Genomic DNA, 21,174 nt, shown 5'->3' with positions numbered 1-21,174 from the left:
ATATTGCTGCTAAGCCAACATAGCGATAATTATCGCTAGTTGTTGGTAATACGCCCCTCTGTGTGTTATTCATGCAATATTTTTCATGGAATCTTCCATAATTCATTTTCAATTATATGAAATTATGGATACATTTGGGAAATTTGCTAAGGGTATCTCATATTTAAAGATAGACGTGACAGCACTCTTTACACATTAACAATCTATTAACCAAGATGTGCAAGTTGGCCATTTTGAGATCCTTGTGCTACCGTTGTCATCATTGAATGCAATGTAGAGAGGTCCTCCTGCTTCAAATATAGGGTAAATACACCAGTATTATTTTTCAGAGGAAGAGCTTGCAGCACTTTTTTATGTGCTTCTTCACCAGCCTCTCATGTTCACGAAGGGCAGTAGGCTCAACATGGGCGGCATGTGTGAAAACGTCTCTGGGGGCAATTAATATGCTGCAAGATAACTTCCATCAAATGCTCCCAGTCGCACGCTATGGCGGAAGTCCGAAGTCCTGTGTGAGGAGAAGAATCGAAGCTTTCGCAACCCCCGTGTAAGGAGGAGGAGAGTTGCAAGAGAGATACATAAAGTTATAAGCGACCTCGTGGACATCGAAGTGGGCGCATAAGGGTTTTGTCTCTTTAGGTACCCTTGAATTGAGTGCCTAGATTGACCCGTCCCTGTATAATAAGGGATCAGAGAGTACTCCTGCACTGTTGTTGAAGTGCATTCATGCCCTTGTCCTGATGAAGCCAATAGAAACGAGTGGCTGAAACGCGACCGCGACTGAGTCAACACTTTAAGAATGAGTCCTCTAAAAAGTTTAAGTCGGTTCATATTCCAATATAAGCGCCCTTATAAATAATTAGTTAGGGGTGTTATACCTCTGGCGCCGTTTAGGACTTCCTAGAAGTGTATAACTTTGATTTAAGAGTGTACACTGTGAGAATTTCCTGTGTTTTCCTAGGGTATATATGTTTTGTATATGTATTGTGTATATTGTACATGTGATGTATATATTTTGTATATTGTACTGTATATAGAGATAAATGCAAGCTAGGGTGTTTCATTGTTGTATAGTCCTTAGTATATATGTATTCATTTTTATATAACATTTTTTCTGTGCCCCACCTTGTCACTTGACACGTATATATGTTGTTGTGATTTGTGAATATAAATGATCTAAAATATCATTTTGAACATCAGGGTAATTAGTTATACCTTGTATGCAAATAAATATTGAATTGATCCCTCTGTACTATTTCTTGTTTATACACATCGTTTGATGTACCTTGCTCATGTATAGGAGGGTGATTTGGGCATAACCCCTGTTTTTTTCTAACCCAGTCGCAGGTATGACGCAACTTGGCAGGGATCTGCTGGACTACTTTGGCATAGAGGTGGGGAGAGGTAAGATTGGGTTAACATTTTTTTTTAGCACTAATTTATGTAAATGTAAATACTGGCAAATCTAGGGAGTATGTCTATCTATCTATCTATCTATCTATCTATCTATCTATCTATCTATCTATCTATCTATCTATCTATCTATCTATCTATCTATCTATCTACCTGTCTGTCTGTCTGCCAGTCTGCCTGCCTGCCTGCCTGCCTGCCTGCCTGCCTGTCTGTCTGTCTGTCTGTCTGTCTGTCTATCCACGCACACACACACACACACACACACACACACACACACACACACACACACACATATATATATATATATATATATATACATATATATATATATATATATATATATATATATATATATATATATATATATATATATATATATATATATATATATATATATATATATATATATATATATATATATATTATAAATTTACTGACTAAAACAAAAGCTAAAGTGTTATTAGAGTTAGGCTTTCTAATCTGACCTTAATGTGTGTACAAAAACCCACTCACTTGAAAATCACTGACCAAACCTAAGGTTAAAGTTAGCTACCAGTACCACCGATCCTCCATGAGCAGTCATAACACAGCTAACTTTTTCTGAGGTTTAACCCCTTTATGCCCAACTCGAGCCCTTCTATAAATATACATTTATTGGAAATTGCTAAAAGTATTTATGTAAAATTACGAATTCAAGCTTTCTGCATAAAAGTCCGACTTGTGCCAAAATTGCTGTAATTACGTTCAGTGTTTTTTTCCATATTGGAAAACACATTTTCCTTTTGGAATTAAAATGGGAAATCACACTTCTGCCTCCTCCCCCTCCTTTTATATGGATCACCAAAACCTTTCCAGAAAAGAGCCAACGTGAATCCTTCATAGGTTTTCACAGCTGGCACTGATGTTGGAAAGGTCTCCTAGGCCCTGGGCCAGGTTAACTTCACTTGGCAGCTTATACAATTCTGGCACTCTCGTGTCTTTTGAGGAGGTGCTTCCTGTCTATGCTTTGCTCCATGCGCAATTATACACCTATGTGGTTTTAACTGCCATTGCACTTATGTGCGGAGGTGGTGGGACAGAGCCAACAGTAGACACATTAATGCAGGTTATGTGGGCACTGGTGAACTGCGGTCACTTCATCACAATAGCATACAGAGCCATAAAGGTCACTAGATCCAAAAACAAGCTGTCTCTGTGGTGTAAATGCGGGGAAGACCACAGGGAGTAACTCACAGTTACTGAATGGAACTGGGTACTACAGCAGACACAGTAGTTCTCATGAAATTGCTGCCACATGCGTATATAATTTATTTATGTTCACAGTACCTATTTAACACCAGCACTACTGCAGATCATGTACCATGAGGCTGTTAGAATTAAATTAAAAGTCTGATCTGTGCTACCATATGTAATGATTGCTAAGTTAGCCTTTGCTGTGCCATTTTATACTTAGCCTCTAATTCTAGACCATGTTTGCAGTTAATTGTTCCCTGGCTCTGCAAGTAGCAGCTGTATAGAATGAATGAATGGATACTTTATTGTTTGGTTACTCAAATCCATTACATTAAAACCAAAATACAAAATTTACAAAAGTTAAAACCAAGAGAGTTTCGGGAGATCAGTCTATGTGGTGGCTCCCTGGGCATTGGGGGTAAGGTAAATAGGGTTTGTGGTAAGACGTGGGACTGCAAAGTCTCTATATGTTCGAACCCTCAGCGGCCATCAGCATGGACCGTGTCTGATGGATAAACTTTCCAAAAGAGGCCATGTGCTTTACCGTAGTCAGAGTGTAGAGATGGTTGATCGCCACCTTTGCAGTACGTAACCCTGCTAGTCTTAGAATTGGCCTGAGATAAAAACTGCGAGCCATGCGCAGAATAGAAGATGGGCCAGTGACTCTTGTTTATACCTGCAAAGCCTACATTCCCGGACTCCTGAACCAACCTGTCCGAAGGCATATAATTCTTTGAGGGGCAGCGGATGTAGTCTGTAGGCTAAAATCTTGTAAAGGGCTGCGCGGCCCACGGCCTGCGTGAGGTGATGTTTAGGGTTGTGCAGAATGTTCGGCAGGCATAGAGAGTCGTGGAAGTCTTTTCTTACCAGAGACTCCAGATCCAGTTCCAGTTCCCGTGACCGCGCGCGTTTTTTGATGGCGGTGTAATTGACGTGTTCGGGGTTCCAAGACTCAGTGGCAAGGTTGAGATGATCCTTTGCCACATTGAGAGTGGCCGACCAGGAATTCCCGGGTTCTCTGAAGATGCATTTCAGGAATGCCTTGAGTGTGTTCTCATGTGCCGCCGTTGTTAGAAAGTAATATTTGCTTAGGGCGGCCATCTCTTCCAGTTTTTGCTGGTTGAGTGAGAACTCCAGGCGGACAAGAGTGTTTCTGGTGCACCTTGGTAGATGGAATAGTCTCTTGTAGGCTCTACAGTGAATTTTTTCTAGTTCATTGTTCAGTTTGCCCGGGAATGCCTGTAGGGCGTAATTGAGAGCCGGCATTAGCTTGGCTTTGAGTACTCTTTGGATGGCCGTTGTAGACGGGCTGTATAAGGAGGCTTGCAGCTTGCAGATGGCATAGGTAATGGTTTTACCTTTGCCTTGGATAGTTTTTAAATGGGCGCTTGAAAGCCCTGACTCCTGGAAATAGATGCCCAAATAGGTGTACCGCTGTGTTCTTTCCAGCAAGAGTTGACCAAGCCTCCATCTTAATGATTTTTTCTTTGAATAATGTCGGAAGATGATTACTTTTGACTTGGATGGAATTGCTACAAGCCTGTTTTTGTCATTGTATGTGGCAAGTGCCGTCAGCGCCTTTTGTAGCCCAATTCTCGTATTGTCCAAAAGTACCAGATCATCAGCGTATTGCATAAATTGAATTTTGGTCCCTCCGATCTTTGGGGTGACCAAGGCTTCCCCAATCAAGGCCCTCTCCATGTCCGCTGTATATAAGTTAAACAACAATGGGGCTAGCACGCACCCTTGTTTTAGGCCTCGATCTGTGTCAATCTTCGCGGTTGCGTGGTCCCTCGAGAGTTTGATTCTCACCCACGTTTTTTGTTACAGAGCATGGATCGCTCTTAACAGGGATGGATTGATGTTCCACTGAACCAGCTTTCTCCACAGAATTGCACGGTCTACCCCATCGAACGCCACCGAGTAGTCAATGAAGCAGGCGAATAAGGGGGGGCTTTTGCGTGTCCGCGGTTGGTGGACCAAAAAGGAGAGTGCGGTGATGTTATCGACTGCAGCAAACCCAGGTCTAAATCTGGTTTGGCAGAGTGGAAGAAGGCCTTCTTTGCTCGTCCAGTCTGCGAGGTCTCTCAAGATGGCACTGGCGTAGGCTTTTCCCTCGATGTCCAGAAGGGCGATCATGCGGTAGTTTGATGGTTCAGTTTTGGGGCCTTTTTTGTGGATTGGCTGTAAGAGCGAGCCTCTCCATGAGTCTGGTACATCCCCCAGAAGCCAGCATTCAGTGTACAGGTAGGACAAGTTTTTGGACCAAAAGTCAATGTTTGTTTTGAATAAATGTCCAGGAAGGCCATTAGGACCCGGGGCACCGTTTTGTCTGATGTTTTTAGAATTTTGGACACTAACAGTTTACCCGGTGGGGCTTCCTTCTCGATGATGGGGTCTAGTTCGACTCCTGCGGTGGATGTTCCATTTTGCTTGTCAACAGGGCCATCTTCGGTGTAAAGTGCTTTTACGTGGGCGACCCAGATGGAAGCTTCAAGAGAGTTTTCTCTATGATTTGAGCCGCGTCCCAGGTTGCTTAAATAGTACCAAAACTCTTGCGATTTTCCTGGGCTCAACAAGTCAAAAATTTTCAGCCATTGTGCTTCACAATAGGCTCGTTTTGCTGCCCAAACCTTCTTTGAGTAGCTTTTTTTAGCCTCTTGTAACTGTTTCTTGTTTGGGCTTGTGCCGATTTTGTGAAAGAGTTTGTGCTTCATGTTCAGTTGTTTGGCGCTTATTTTAATTTCTGCGTTATATCCATATGCGGTTGGAGGATGCCTATGAGTTGTATTGTTTGTGTTCCTCCGAAGAATCGCCGCCAGGGTCTCTGTTATGACGTTCCAAGTTTCTATTGCACCCTTTTTCTGTTCACTCGGTAGCCAGCCTGTCCACTGGTTTGCCCAGTTGTTAAATGTGGTAGTTGAGGTCTGTTCCCATTTGATTCTTCTGGGCAGCTTTATTAATTCTTCACCGACAGCTGCTCCGATGCATTCGAGCCTATGGCGTGTGACCACTGTAAAGTTCAATGTAATAGTTAACACAGCATGATCACTATCAGTACCCGGATGAACTGAGAAGTTTAACATTAGGGGTTGCAGTTTATCACTTAGGATGATATAGTTGATCGTTGTTTGATTGTTGTATGTGGGACCGACAAAGGACCCTGGGCTATTCTTTAAGAGGACTGAGTGCGCTGTCGCCAGCTTGTAAGATTTTAATAGGTCGTTCAGTGCGTTAGTGGCCCCGGGCAAGTGACTTCGTGTGATTGATACCCCTATGTTGTGGATGTTGAAATCGCCAAGAATAATGCATTCTAAAGACGAAAATTGGAGCAATAAGGACTCTAGGTGGTTTATTAGCGTGGCCAGGTTAGATATAGGCCCGTCTGTGTTATGATAAAGGTTGATTAATAAAAATTAGAAATTTCCGTTTGGCGAGCTGCAGCCTTTCAAGATGCCTGCCTGGAGGGTGTCCGGGAGATTAGGTAATTCCAAAAATTCCAGTTTCAGTGAGTGTTTTATATAGACACATATCCCTCCAGATGGTCTTCCGAATATGTTGATCTTTTTTGCTGGTTTTCCATATTCTGCATATCCTCTTAATGAGAGAGGGTGGATCTGCCAGGATTCTTGAATGCAGATTATGTCCGCCTCCTCCATAAATTTCACTGCGGTTTGGTTAAGGAGCAACCTCCTGAGCCCTGCGATATTCCAAGTCATGATTTTCAGGCTGTCTAAGAGACCGCTCCCTGTCTGAGGACTTTGGATGCGTGTTAGTCATTCTTCGGTGAGGTTGGCCTGAGACGTTTGGGTGATAACAGTTAGGATCTGGGATTTAGTGCTAGCGGCAGCCAAGACCAGTCTTTGCTCGCGCGTCTCAATGTTGCACATATGGGTGTACCCTGGGTCGAGTTGGTTGTTATCTTGATTGGGGTTCTATTGGTTAGGCCTGTATTTATGCCACCTTTGGACCCCTGAAGGATGGGCACCGCATTTGGCACGTGGGTGGGGGGAGCATGCGAGTGTGAGTTCCCTCCGGCTAGTTGTGCCGTGTTACCTGACTGGAAATACACGGAGTGTGTTTTTAAAATTGAGGGGTATTTTTGTGCACGCTTGGATTTTATTTTGATGCCCCAGCTTTCCAATAGCTTGTGCTGGCTTTTCAGAGCCTCGGCCATATCCGGGCTTGTGAAGGTTAGCTCCGTAGTTTCGTTTTTCTCCTCCGCATCAGGCGGCAGGAAGGAGATGGTTTCAATGTCTGTGGTTTTTATTCCCTCCAGCCCTGGGATGTTTGCGCAAAGTATCAGAAGATTACTGCGGTTGAGAATATCCCACCTTCCCTGAGAGGCATAGTCGGGGTACAGCATTATTTTCCGATCCTGAGATTGGGGGTAGTTTAGTTGGCAGGGGGAGTTCAACGCCTGGTCGCCTAATTGCGGTGACTGAACTACGCCAGGTGGGGGGGCGTTTGCCTGCCTGTTTAACCCCATTGACCGCTGGAGGGCCGCAGTCAATGGTAAGCTGGATGGATCATTATTGGGCGGCATGTTTTCAGTATCCTTGAGATCTGGGGCATCCAATGGCGCTTGGGACGCTCGGCGCAACGTCAACGTTGATTAAACGACGATCTGAATGTTGTTTGGGTGAGGGTCGTGTTCACTTTGGTGGACTTGAATCGCTTCCACAGAGCTTTGTCCTTGTGGGTCATTTGCTTGATTTTTTGTTGGAGCTGCTAGGGGTAGCTGGGGGGCTGCAAGGGGGGCCAACATCCCCGGGACTATTGCTGCATTGGTTAAGTGAGGGGCTTCATGCATTGGCTCAGTTATTTCTGATGTTTTGGTGATTACTGCCAGTTGGGTCGTTTCCTGACTCTCGCTGTGGCCGGGCGTCTGGTTGTCAGGCCGTAGCCATTCCCGGATGGATCTGGGAGCGAGAGATTTGTTTTTATTCACCTTGTTGAATTTTTTTAGTTTTTTCTTATTTTTCCTGGATAATTTTTGAAGGTCTAGGCTGATCGGTGTGATAGTATGCTGACGGTCATGGTTTTTTGTTTTAGTCGGGGTGACTTTTGTTCTACTCGTGCTAGTCGTAGACGAAAGTGCCACCCAGGTGGTTTTATCTTCTTTATCTTGAGGTTCTGTACTGTGAATTAGCAAGTTTTTAAGGCCTTGTGTTTTTAGAGGGCCTAGAGCTGGGACCTGTGTGATTGGATCCTTGATCTTACTGGCTTCTTGCTTGAGATCCTCTATTAGTGTGGTCATGATGTGTGGAAGTTTTTCTAGGTTGTTCAGAATTGGGCTGCAACTACATGACTCAGGCTTAAAATGTGTGCTATACTGTGCTCCGCGGATCAGGGAATTCAAATGATCCTATTTGGAATCGATTCCAGAGATTAGGTTTGCGACTGTTTGTAGTATATTTATCTGGGCGTCGAGCTTGTCGGCGTGCATTATTGCGGCGCCTGTCATGGAGATGAGTGTCTCGTTGATCAGTGATAGATGGTCTACAATCACTGGGGGGCTCTCCCCCCTGTCCGAGCAGCTGCTCACTGGCATTGAAAGCTGGGCCGTTTTGTCTTGTTCCTGGAGGCTCCAGCTCGACGGGTTCGAGGACTGGGTTAGCCGGGCCAGTAATTCTGGAATTCCTCCTCCTTCATTGGTTTCATAAATGCTGCTGGGCGCGTCGAGCATGTGCACACCGTTTGCCGAAGCTCTTCTTTTGTTGTTAGAGTGTATGCTGTTGGGTGTGTCAGACGTGGGAACCCCATTTGGGGTCGTAGTCGGTTGAGGGTATTCTAGTGATTGGTGGGTCAGAGTTGTTGTTCTGATGTAATCGAAACTGGGTACGACCCTGTCTGATGCCTCTAACTTGAGGGGTTTTCTGCCCTGGAGCGTAGTTATTATTGGTGATAGAGGTATTCCTAGTGCCCGGGTGGCAATAGGGCCAGGGGTTTGACCTGCCTCCGATGTTTTATGGGGAAGTGTGCAACTTGGAGACCTGGATGGTTCAGCTGAACTTGTTACCAGGGGGCACAAGAAGCTTCTTATGTCTCTGTTTCCTAGGGACCCAGTAATGGTTACATTGGCGCCGGGTCGCGGCGTCTGGGGAGTTAAGTCGAGTGGGTTATGGCACTTCCCATCTTGCGCTGCTTGCGTCGATGATGGAATCAATGTCAATGCTGGGAATGCAATAGTTAAACCTGGGGGCGTTGGCGTTGTTCCGGTTGCTCCAGGTGATCCTGGGAGTCCCCCGTCCCAGTGCCATGGCCCAGGATAGAGGCCCCCGCTCCCGGGGGTAGAAAAGTTTCGCCTTCCGTCTCCTAGCTGATCTATGGGGGCAAGGCTTTTCCTGTGCCTGCAATAAGGTTGTGTTTCTAGTCCTCATTGTTTTCCCCTGTTTAAGTTGTCTTTTCCTGGTGAGTTGTGCGTGCTGCGATGATAGGATGGTGGGGGGAGGGGTGGTGTAGGGACAGCCGAGGGCAGCTTATTCTCCAATATGGGGGTCACCGCAGTGAACGGGTAGAGTCCCCCCTACGGCTGTTGCTCAGGCCGGCTAAAAGCTACCCGCTGCCTCTGTCCCGGTAAAGCTGGCCAGGAGTTAAGGATCTGGCTTTGCTCTTGCTCTGCGTGTGCTCCCCCCCCCAGTCCCCAGCTGGTGCTTGCTGTCTTGCTGCCTTGCTGCCTTGATATTGACTCACCGGCAAACGAGTCCTCTTGTTCTCCGGCTCCTGCACCAGCACCAGTTCTGGCTCTCGCTCTCCCCGGGGTTAACCGGTTCTCTATTCTCTATTCTCTATTCTTCCATTTGCGGCCCTTCTCAGCTTCTCAGCTTTCAGCTCAAGGCTTCTCGGTGACCGAGCCGCTCGGGGGCCAAACGTAGCAGACTCCCCCCGCCGCTGTGGAGGTGTAGTTGTCACAACGCTTGGAGCACGGCGCTCACACCTGCCTGCGGCACATCAGCGACGGGGACGGTGGGGGGGACGGTGACGGGGGCCAAAGTGACAGGCTCCCTCCCCCGCTTTGGTGGTGTTGTTATCTCAGCGCTTGGGTCAGCGCTCACACCCGCCTGCAGCACCTTGCGGCACCTTGCTCCTTGTGCCTTGCTCGTATCTCGCGGTGGTGGTGGCAATGGCGGCGGCGGTGGCGGTGTTGTTATCTCAGCGCTTGGTGCAGCGCTCACACCTGCCCCCACCTACCTGCAGCCCGCAGCCCCTGCCCCTGCTCCTACTCGCGGTTCACTGTGCATTGCTGCTGACCACGACCTTCCAATAGCCTCACGGACCTCATGGACAGCCTCGTGGTCGGGCGGGCAGGCAGATCGAGCCCGCTGTTTCCTCGTTCTTCCCCGAGTCCCATGGATCCGTAGATTCCACAGCGGGTGGGTGGGGACGGCAGACACCGCGTCCGTCTCGGCGAAGATGGCGTTCTGGCGTTGTATAGAATTCCCTGTGTCTCTGTAAGTTGGGCCTCGAAGTATAAATTAATACATTGATTGTGCTAATGCATAGCTTTCCCAGGAGATGGAGCCTGCCCCCACTGGGTCAGCTGCAGAAACGGACAGAATGACTTTGCCATAGAGATAGTGTGTGCCCGGTCTCAGACTCTTAGCTCATCTTTGTGTGCCCCCTCTGTTTCTACTGCGCTCAGTGGAAAGTCACTGGGTGGGTGTGTCTTGAGCTCAGGCTGAAATGTATAATTTTCACCTTTATACTTGTGAAAGTAAGTCCCTCGGCAGACATCTTAGGGTGTAGGTCAGATTGGACTCCTCTGCAGAGTATTGCTAATAAACATCTATTTGTATGCTCTACTGTCTGACCGACTCTTCATTTGGTAGAAGGCGAGTAGGAGGATGTAAACAACCCGGGTGGCCCCTAAGGGCTTCTTCCTTTAGTTGGCGCCTGAACAGGGACCCCACAAGGTGATCCAGCTCGCCCGTAATATAGTTGCAGGGTCGGGGTGGCATCTGGTCGGTCGGGCGGATCAGGGATCCTCACATGATAACAGCCCCGTTCTCTTGGCTGCTCTGCCCGTCTGATCGGGTAGCTCCTCATCTAGTTGTCACCGGCTGGGGTCCTGCAGTTGACCGTTTGGTTCGAAGAGTCGGCAGTGGAGGATAACTTGACTCAACCTGAGTGCACCAGGTGAGTGATTTGATTCTTGAAAAAATTACGCCATTCTTGAACTGCACAAGCCTACGGGCTATGTCTTGGTAAGTCTCCAGACTGTCTTGGTGCAGTTTTCAGACTGACTTGCTTGAATGGCACCAGCCTAGGGCTGTGTCTTGGCACAGTCTCCGGACTGTTTGGTTTGCACTTGGTGGGTTTATGGACGCTTAAAAGGCACAGAGTGTTTTTTGAGCAGTCTGACTGACTCTTCATTTGGTAGAAGGCGAGTAGGAAGTTGTAAATAACCCGGGGGCCCCTAAGGGCAATTTCCTTCAAGGCAGCCCTTGCAAGTACCTTTGGCAGCCAAGATGGAGCTGTATTTGGCCATATGGCTTGGTCATGTGGGTCCCTGATGAGGTGCTGGGAAGATGTCACTAGTTGTCTCTTTGAATGGGCAAGAAAACATGACTTGAGGTCGCCTAGAGTATGTTTGTTGGGATGCATCCCTCAGTCTAAAGCAATAGATCTAGCTGCAAATTTATAGACCTAGCACTACCTTCTCGCAAACAGCCATGAATTGGAGGTCACCGGTAAGACCTTATCTTGGGAGATGGAGAATGGACCTGTTTGCTAATGCCGAAATTGAATCAAATTCATGTCCTAAAGGGGGAATGTCCAGACCCAAAGTGACATAGGATTGAAAATAGATTCTTAGAGCTTTTAACCCTGAGTTTAAACCACTCTTGTGGAAGAATAAACAGACACTTGCCCCGCCAAAGTCCAAACTCTTTACTGATTTCGCTCACGTGGGCATAGGAATGATAAATGAAAGCCTTCAAATTCCCACATTTGTCTTACTGTTGTTTAGATTGTAGTGGGAATAGTAAATCTAAATACTCCAAAGCCCAACACGTTTTCTACTTTTCTAAAAATTGGAGTTAGATTTGCTAATCAGACTTATTTCAAGACAAACAATTTTGCTAGTGTTTTTGGATTGTTGTTTTTAAATGTTGTTTTGTTTTTTCCTTTAATCTTTAGATACATTTTTAAATGCCAGTTTTATTTAATTTGTATTGTTTAATATTGCATTTATATTTTAATGTATTATGTTATATGTTATCATTATTACTTGTGTGCTAATATTAATAATGCTTTTTTAAATTGGTAATAATTTTTCTTTTTTAATATATATATTTTATTTGCTTACTTGACAGTATTAACTAAAACAATGTTTACATTAATTTTAATATTTAAATTTGGTTACATACATGTTTTGGTAATGTATATGTTACTTAATTGTTACTTTTAGGTTATGGTTTAAATATTTATTTTCATGAATGTTGAGAGGATGTTGCCTAATAGCTCGAGGGGTTGATGTTGAAGCTGGGGAACCGGGTCTGAGTCTCAGCTAGGACGCTCAACATTCTGTGATTCAGGGCAAATTACTTAATCTCCCAGTGCCTAATAAAAGTAATGTGTCTGTTTGTAATGCAACTGGTGCTCATATAAAGCACTCTGATACCTTCGGACGAGTTCATGCTATATAAAACTCCCAAAAAAATGTTTAATTATTGCATTAGTTAAAAAAAAACACAAACTTATTTTCATTACTTGTTAAAACTATTTATTTGCAAAATATATTGATATTTCGTAACTTAATATTTTAGATACATTTCTTATAATGTAATGTTAAAATTGTGACATGCCTACATTTTAAAATTTTATAATATTCTGATCCACAATATATTTGAAACAATAATTGAGTAGCTTGCATAAAAGTATGTGCACTCGAAATCTTTGTAGACTGCTTTTTTACATGATTTTCTGGTGTCTCTGGTGTAATGGTATTGTACACGACATTGTATCATGCAGCCATATCCAGATATACAGAGTTGAGTGAAGAAAAATTTATTGAAACCTAATTTTTTCTTTAACTAACTGTTATAAAAGATGACAACTATAAATCAAACAAATTCATAGCAGAGACTATTATATGTTGAGTTTAATAAGACAAGGAATAACAGTCTAAAAGCAGATTACTTCTTGTTCAAGTTGTAAAATTTGAAGTAGATCAAGCAAAAAACGGCTTTGATGGGGCACGTTCAGGAGCCCAACAACTTTACTAAGAATCCTATTAGCAAGGAAGAAGTACAGGTATAGTATTAGGAGTGTACTGTGCTTGACAGTTTGTGTTTCTTAGCTATAGACTATGGGGCCCAATTCACAGATTTAATCTGAGACAAAATCCTAAACTTACTACTTTTGGTATTCACAGAAGGCATTTAGTAGTGATAAAGTTAGTATTTTGTCTTAAGTCTGTTTTAAAACTGTCTTAAGTCTGTCCTAAGTCTGTCCTAAGTTTGTCTTAAGTTTGTCTTAAGTCTGTCTTAAGTCTGTCTTAAGTCAAACTTAAGACAACATCCTAACTTTACTACTACTAAATAAATGTTTAGGATTTTGTCTCAGATTAGTTCTGTGAACCAGCCCCATCGGTGTCCCAACATTCCCTACTCCTGGGACAGGTGCGGTTGGGTGACTGTGCTTGTTTCCTAGCTGGGGACTCTGTGTGCCAACACTGCCTGCTCTTGGGCCACTTGGAGAGGGGAGGAGGAGCTCTCTGCAAGTACTAAAAGGTGCCACAGAAAGTCCTGCTACATGGGTAACTCTGCTGGTTTCCTGGCTGGGGGCTAGGTGTCCCAACATTCCCTGCTCCTGTGCCACATTGGGACTGGAGGAGGAGGGCTCTGCAAGTGATATAAAGTGCCACTAAGTGACCTGATGCGTGGGTGACTATGCTTGTTTCCTGGCTGGAAATTACGTATTTCAGCATGCATTACTCCTGGGTCATGTGTGGAGAGGAGGAGGAGGGCTCCCCAAGTGTTCTAAAATGCCACAGAGTGTCTCACTGCACAGGTGACTGAGCTTGTTTCCTGATTGCGGAACGTGTTTCAATATTTCCTACTCCTGGAGGAGAGGAGGAGGCTGAATCTGTAAGTGCTAAAAGCACCTCAATTGTCCCACTGCGTGGGTGGCTGTGCTTGTTTCCTGGCTGGGGGCAACTTGTCCCAACTTTCCCTACTCCTGGGCTATGTGGGGATAGGCTAACAATAAAGTGGGCCTGAAGGTGTCAGTCCAGCTGTGGTACCCATCGGAACCAATTTTAATCAATGCGAAGCCCCGCATAGCCTCGCCACACACAGCTGACAGTTTCATCAGAACCCAAGCAGAATGATGCAAAGCCTTGCCGTACTGCATTATTGGAAACGATACCAGACAACGTGGAGCCTCACAAAGCAATGCATGCAGGCCTCAAGGATTTAACCCTTTTGGTGCTTTAGAAGGCCCCTGACTGTCCGACGTCACAGTGGGCATGTGTGGAGGACAGCCAGGGGCGGTCCGAAACACGCCCACTCCATAAATCACTCGCATTGCAGCGTAATTCGCGCCACAGTAAACAGGTTAAGGTACCTGTTATATCTGGCATCATTGGTAGGGTTTCTACTGTCTTTTTGTTTATGACTCCTGTAGTTTTGACTGTATGCTGGACTTAGATTTTGCTTTTTTTCTTTTACTCTGGGCTTTTTACAGCTGCTGATCAGTTCTAAAGTGCCAGGGCTCCCTGTGTAAATTGTGATTATGATTGGTAATCCATGATTGGCATATTTGATTTACCGGTAAGCCCCTAGTAAAGTGCACTGTGTGTGCCCAAGGCCGTCACTCAAACGCTATTGGTGGGCCTGCAGCACTGATTGTGCATCTCAAATGAATATCACTGCAAACATGTCTCAGGCCTGCCACTGCAGTGCCTGTGAATGCAGTTTTAAACTGCCATGTCAATCTGGCAAGTGCACCCACTTGCCAGACCCACACCTGCCATTTTCATACATATCAGGCACCTGTAGGGTAGTCCCAAAGTAGCCCCATGGGCAGTGTAGAGTGTATGTGAAAGGTAGGACATGCACTGATGTGTTTTAATGTCCTGATAGTGAAGTAAAGCTAATTTTGTTTTTCACTATTGCAAGGACTCTCTCTCACATAGGTTATCATTGGAGCTGCCTTGTAACCATTTACAAGTGTAAATTTCAATTTGCAAAAGACACAGATTTGGAGCTTGGGTTCCCTGAACTTAGAATTTAAAAACACTTTTTTTCTGTAAAGGTGTTTTTAAAATTGGGTGTTTGAAAATGGCACTTTTAAAAAGTGGAAATGTTTGAACTGGGGGTCTCTAGTTGGCAGAGGTAGGTACCACTGTCCAAATGGGGACCCTTGATTCTAGTCAGGGTAAGGAGGAACCCCTCTGGGATAACCCTGCTCACCCTCTAGGTAGCTTGGCACGAGCAGACAAGGCTAATCAGAAGGCAATGTGTAAAGTATTTGTACCAACACTCACAGTAACACAGTGAAAACACCACAAATTCACTCCACAACAGTTTAGAAAAATAAAGGTATTTAATCTAAACTACACAAGACCAAAACGACAAAAATCCAACATACACAGTTCAAGAATATGGTTTCAAAAGAGTTCTTAAGGTTGTAATAAAAGTTCTTTAGGTTGCGATAAAATAATCCACAGTTGCGTGAAAAGTTCACAGTTGCGTCACGTTTCAGACACAGTACCTTTAGTTGCGACAAAGTTCCAAAAGCAGAAGCTGGTGCGGTGAAAAACAAGCGATGCGTTGCTCCTGAGACCCTGGGGAGGCGTTTGCGACAGCCCCGCTGCAGCAGCGGGCGTGTTGCGACAGATCCGGTCTGTATGGAGAGGAAGGCCACTTGTATGGATTCCGGTGCGTAGGTTCCGTAGGAAGTTTGTTCTCGCAAAGGCACAATGCGACGTTCTTTGGAGGTGCGACGATCTCCGGGGTGACGATGCGTGGACCAGCGGTGATCTTCTCTCTCGCAGCTCCTCGATGCGTAGGCTTCGGCGATGACTCTCGCAGTGACGTGATGCGGTCCGCATGCAGGTGGTGCGGCGATCTCACCCAGCAACGACAGGCTCTGCGATGTCACTCGCAGCGATGTTAGACTTCCCGCACCGATCGGGTGTGTCCCACAAACAAAGGATGCAACGGCTCCAACAGCGGCAATAGGCGCTGCGACGATCTCGACCTTCGTAGCGGCTGGAAACTTCCCGCATTGTCGGGGATGCACTCCGCAGCGAGCGATACAATAACTTTTCTTTAGCAAAGTCTCTCAAGCTTAGTTTTCAGCTTCCCAACACAGGTACAACTTCCAGAGGCCCCACACATCGGCCAAGCACTCCAAGAAGGACAGAACTCTCTCAGTAGAGCTCAGGGGAAGCTGGGGGTGAAGTCCTTTTGTTCCTGGGACTTCAGAACAGGGAGTCAGCTCTTCTCAGGCCCTTGGAGATGCTTTCAAGCAAAAGGACACAGCACAGCGAAGTCCTTCCCATCTCCTTGGCAGCAAATCAACAGCAGGGCAATCCAGCAGAGCAACAGCTGGACAATCTTCCTTCTTCAGTTTCAGCTTTCTCCTTGGCAGAGGTTCCTTCTTGATTCCAGGATGATCTAATTTCCTGTTGTCAGGGGTCCTGTACTTATACCCCTAAAAGTCTTTGTTCTCTTTGTGCAAGTGGTCCCTGAGCCCGGTCTGAACCAGTTCTGGGTGTTTCTTGAACACTTTGTTTTTCCTGGCTTCTCCTTTCCTTTCAGAGTGAGAGGCAGGGTCGTCAGCCACCCAGCAAGAGGTGGAGCCAGCATTGTGGAAGGCAGGCACAGCCCTATTCAGGCCCAGGTGCTATCTTCTCCACCACTCAAGTTGCAAATGCAGTCATTCAGCCTAGGGCTGACTCAACCAGCCTCCTGGGGAATCCCCCGCCCCTGTCACTCTCAAACCAGACAGTCACTACACAGACAGGCCAAGGCACACAGGAAGGTCAGACAAGAGAACAGCAACTTTCTAAAAGTACTGTTCTCAAACACAGGATTCAAAAACAACCTTTCCTAAAAGATGTGTTATTAAATTCTAAGTTCAGGGATACTAGACTCTTATGTCCTATCTTGTTCCTATGAGAAGAAATGCTGGTAGCCACTGTAGCCAGCATCCCCAATGTTAATCTATGGAGCAAGATAGCCTTACAATAGTGAAAAACTAAAATGGCTTCCATTCACTACCAGAGCATGTCACCTGCACCAGTACATGCTCTACCTTTCATATACACGGCACCCTGCCCAGGGGGCTACCTTGGGCCTTTCATAGGGGTGGCCAATGTGCACAAAAAGGGAAGAGTTAGGCCTGGTAAGTGGGGACACTGACCAGGAGGACATGGCAGCTAACAGACTGCACACAGGCACTGCGGTGTCAGGCCTGAGACACCATTTTAGGGCTACTCATGTGGGTGGCACAATCAGTGCTGCAGGCCCACTAGTAGCATTTGTCATCACCAGGCCTGGCACACCCAGTGCACTTTACTAGGGACTTCATGGTGATACAAATATGCCAATCATGTATATCCAATCATCATAACAATTTACACAGGGAGCACTTACACTCTGGCACTGATCAGCCGTGGCAGAGTGTCCAAAGCATCTAAACCAGCAAAAACAAAATCCAGCACAGCATCAAAAATACAGGAGGTAGAGGCCAAAAAGACATGGGAAACCACAACAAAGATGCCAGGTCTAACATGCGTCCCCTCCAGCTGAAAGTGGGGGAACTGCCCACGCTCTTGGGAGTTCTCTTCACTAAGGCAGAAAAACCTGGACAGACCATCAGCGTTGGCGTGTTCTGTACCGGGGCGGTGTTCTACCGTAAAGTCCATTCCCTGTAGGGAGATAGACCACCTCAACAGTTTTGGGTTCTCCCCCCTCATATGAATCAACCACCTCAGGGGCCTGTGGTCGGTCTGAACACGGAAGTGAGTCCCAAACAGGTAGGGCCTCAGCTTCTTCAGGGCCCAGACCACAGCAAAAGCTTCCCTCTCAATCGCACTCTACTTCTGTTCCCTGGGGAGTAGTCTCATACTAATGAAAGCCAAGGGCTGGTCCCCGTCCTCCTCAGTGACCTCTGAGAGTACTGCTCCCACACCATGCTCTGAAGCGTCTGTCTGCACTAGGAACTCACTGGAGAAATCAGGTGCCTTGAGCACCGGTGCTGTGCACATGGCAGTCTTCAGGGCATCAAAAGCAGTCTGGCAGGCTTCCGTCCAGTTCCCTCTTTTGGGCAACTTCTTAGAAGTCAGTTCTGTCAAGGGGGCAACGATGGTGCCATATCCCTTGACAAACCATCTGTAATACCCGGTGATACCTAAAAAGGCTCTCACCTCTGCATGGGTCTTGGGGGGTTCCCAAGCCAGAATGGTATCAATCTTTGCCTGTAGGTGCGCCACCTGGACGCTCCCCACCTGGTGTCCCAAGTACACCATAGATCCCTGCCCTATCTGGCACTTGCTGGCCTTGATAGTGAGGCCTGCCCTTTGCAGAGCCTTCAACACTTCGCAGAGGTGTTGCAAGTGATCTTCCCAAGTGGAGCTGAACACAGCAATGTCATCCAGGTATGCGGCGCTGAATTCCTCCAGCCCGGTCAGTACCTGGTTAACCAGTCTCTGGAAGGTGGCAGGGGCATTCTTCAACCCAAAGGGCATGACTCGGAACTGGAAGTGCCCCTCTGGCGTTGATAATGTGGACCTCTCTTTGGCCCCATCAGTTAAGGCAATCTGCCAGTACCCAGAAGTCAAATCAAAGGTACTGAGGTACTGGACAGCTCCCAACCGATTCACGAGCTCATCAGCTCTGGGGATGGGGTGTGTGTCAGTCTTTGTGACCGCATTGAGCCCACGGTAGTCCACGGAAAACCTGAGTCTCGGAGTGGCACCTGGTGCAGCAGCTTTTGGCACTAAGACCACTGGGCTAGCCCAGAGGCTGCTAGAGGACTCAATCACCCCTAGCGCCAACATCTTGGAAACCTCTTCCTTGATGCTGGCATTGACCTTGTCAGCCACCATGTAAAAATTTAGTTTCACAGGTAAACTATCTCCAGTGTCCTCATCATGGACGCACCAATTGGTGATACCTGGGGTCAGGGAGAACAGGGGGGCAAACTGACCCAGCACTTGGCGACAGTCCCTCTGCTGTTCTGGGGTCAGGGTGGGCGAGAGGACCACACCATCCAGTGACCCGTCTTGCTCCTTAGCTGCCAGGAGGTTAGGAGAGGATCACTATCCTCTTCCCCTCCAGCATCTGTAGCCATGAGCATTGTCACTTCAGACCTCTCAAAGTGTGGCTTGAGGCGGTTCACATGTAAGACTCTCAGGGGTTACCTGGGGGTCCTCAAGTTAACCAGGTATGTTACTTCACTTTTCCTTTCCACCACCTTATATGGCCCAGACCACTTGTCTTGGAGCGCGCAAGGCTCCACTGGCGCCATCACCCACACTTTCTGCCCAGGTTGAAATTCGACCAGAGTAGTATTCTGGTCATACCATCTTTTCATTTCTTCCTGGCTAGCCTCCAGGTTCTCCTGTGCGAGCTTTCTGAAGCGCTGTGTCTGGTTGCGAATTGCCAAAACATAGCTGAACACATCCTGGGGGGTCTTCCCACGGGATATCTCCCACCCCTCCTTCACCAGTGTGAGAGGTGCTCTAACAGGGTGGCCATACAGAAGTTCAAATGGACTGAACCCTAAGGACTTCTGAGGCACCTCCCTGTAGGCAAACAACAGGCATGGTAACAAGACGTCCCACTTCCCTCTCATGAGCTCTTCTAGGCCCATAATGAAACCCTTCAGGGTGCAGTTGAACCTTTCAACCAACCCATTTCCTTGAGGGTGGTAAGGAGTGGTGAACTTATACGTTACCCCACACTCCTCCCACAGAGACTTCATGTACCTAGAGATGAAGTGGTACCCCGGTCGGAGACCACCTCTCTGGGGAACCCCACACAGGAAAAGATCCCCATCAATGCACGTCCCACCACGGTGCTGTGATTGTCCTGAGAGGAACTGCTTCGGGTACCGGGTGGCATGGTCCACCAAGACCAGGATGAACCTGTTGCCTAAGGCTGTCTTGAGGTCCAGGGGCCCCACAATGTCGATGCCCACCCACTCGAAAGGGATGCTCACCACAGGGAAGAGTTGGGGGTGCCTTGCACTTCACTCCAGTCTTGCCAGTGGCCTGACATGTTTTGCAAGACCTACAAAAGGAACCAACGTGCTTCCTCATCTGGGGCCAGTGGAAGTGGGTGACAAGCCTGGTTAGGGTCTTGTCTTGCCCCAGATGTCCTGCGAGAGGCACATCATGAGCCAGACCCAGTAGAAAGTCCCTGAAGCGCACGGGTACCACCAGCACACAGGCTGCACCGGGCTCAGCAAACTTAGGCTCAGTATATAATAAGTCATCTTCCCGGTAGATGAAGTGATCTCTGGCCGCTCCACCTGCTGCCTGGTCTCTAGCCTGCTGCCCCAGACTCTCGAGGGATGGGCACTCTTTCTGTTTCTCACAGAATTCCTCCCTGGAGGGCCCACCTTTTTGCTGCCAATGGGTCAGCTCAGGTAGGTCGCCCAGTTTGGCTACCTCTTCCCCAGTAGGTTCCAGGGCATCCCCCTCAGTGTCTGCTTCCTCCTGGCCCGTGGGAACAGTTGGGGCTGGTTTCCCTCGCCCTCTGCCCTGTCCTCTCCTAGCAGGACTCTGGGTCACAGTTTCAGGCTCCAGTTCTGTTGAATCACCTCTACTGGCTGCCATAGCATGCGTGGTCTCACAGATCCACGTAGGCAACCCCAACATCTCCAAATGAGTTCGGTGTTCTACATCCTTCCATGGAGAACTCTCCAGGTCATTACCTAGCAGACAGTCTACAGGCAAGGCATCACTGACAAGAACTTCCAAAAGACCAGAGACTCCCTCCACTCAAAGGGAACATGTGCCACTTTGCAGAGGCGCACTGAACTGTTGGCTGCTACTATAGGGCGGAGTACATTCGGGATACACTGCTCTTCAGACACCCACTGACACCTCACGGATGTCACACTGGCCCCGGTATCTCTCAGAGCCTCTATCTCCCTCCCATTGACGGTCACCTTCTGCCCATATCTCTTAGTGTTCATGGGCAGTAAGGTTTCCTGGACCATCTCTTGGTCTCCTAAAGAGACAAGGACATGACTGCTAGCCCCACCTCCCCACTAGAAACCAAATCCCCTCCCAAAGCTACACTTGCTAACCCTGGGGCGGGAGCACCAGTGGGTGCTGGGGGCCTCTTGGGGCACCGGCTGATAAAATGTCCCACCTCATTGCAGTAGAAGCAGGTAGGGGGACCTCTGTTGTCCCTGGGATCTCTGTAGTCCTTCCTGCCCCTAGGGGGCCATGGCTGTCTAGTTTTGGGGGGTTGGGATTCCTTCTCCTGGAAACTATTTTGGGTCCCTGGTGTGGACTCCTTTTGATTGCCCTTGTCCCCATTCACTCTTCTGCTGGGGACCCTG

This window comes from Lissotriton vulgaris, chromosome 9, assembly GCF_964263255.1.
Source record: "Lissotriton vulgaris chromosome 9, aLisVul1.2, whole genome shotgun sequence".
NCBI lineage: Eukaryota > Metazoa > Chordata > Amphibia > Caudata > Salamandridae > Lissotriton > Lissotriton vulgaris.
This window is presented reverse-complemented; position numbering follows the sequence as displayed.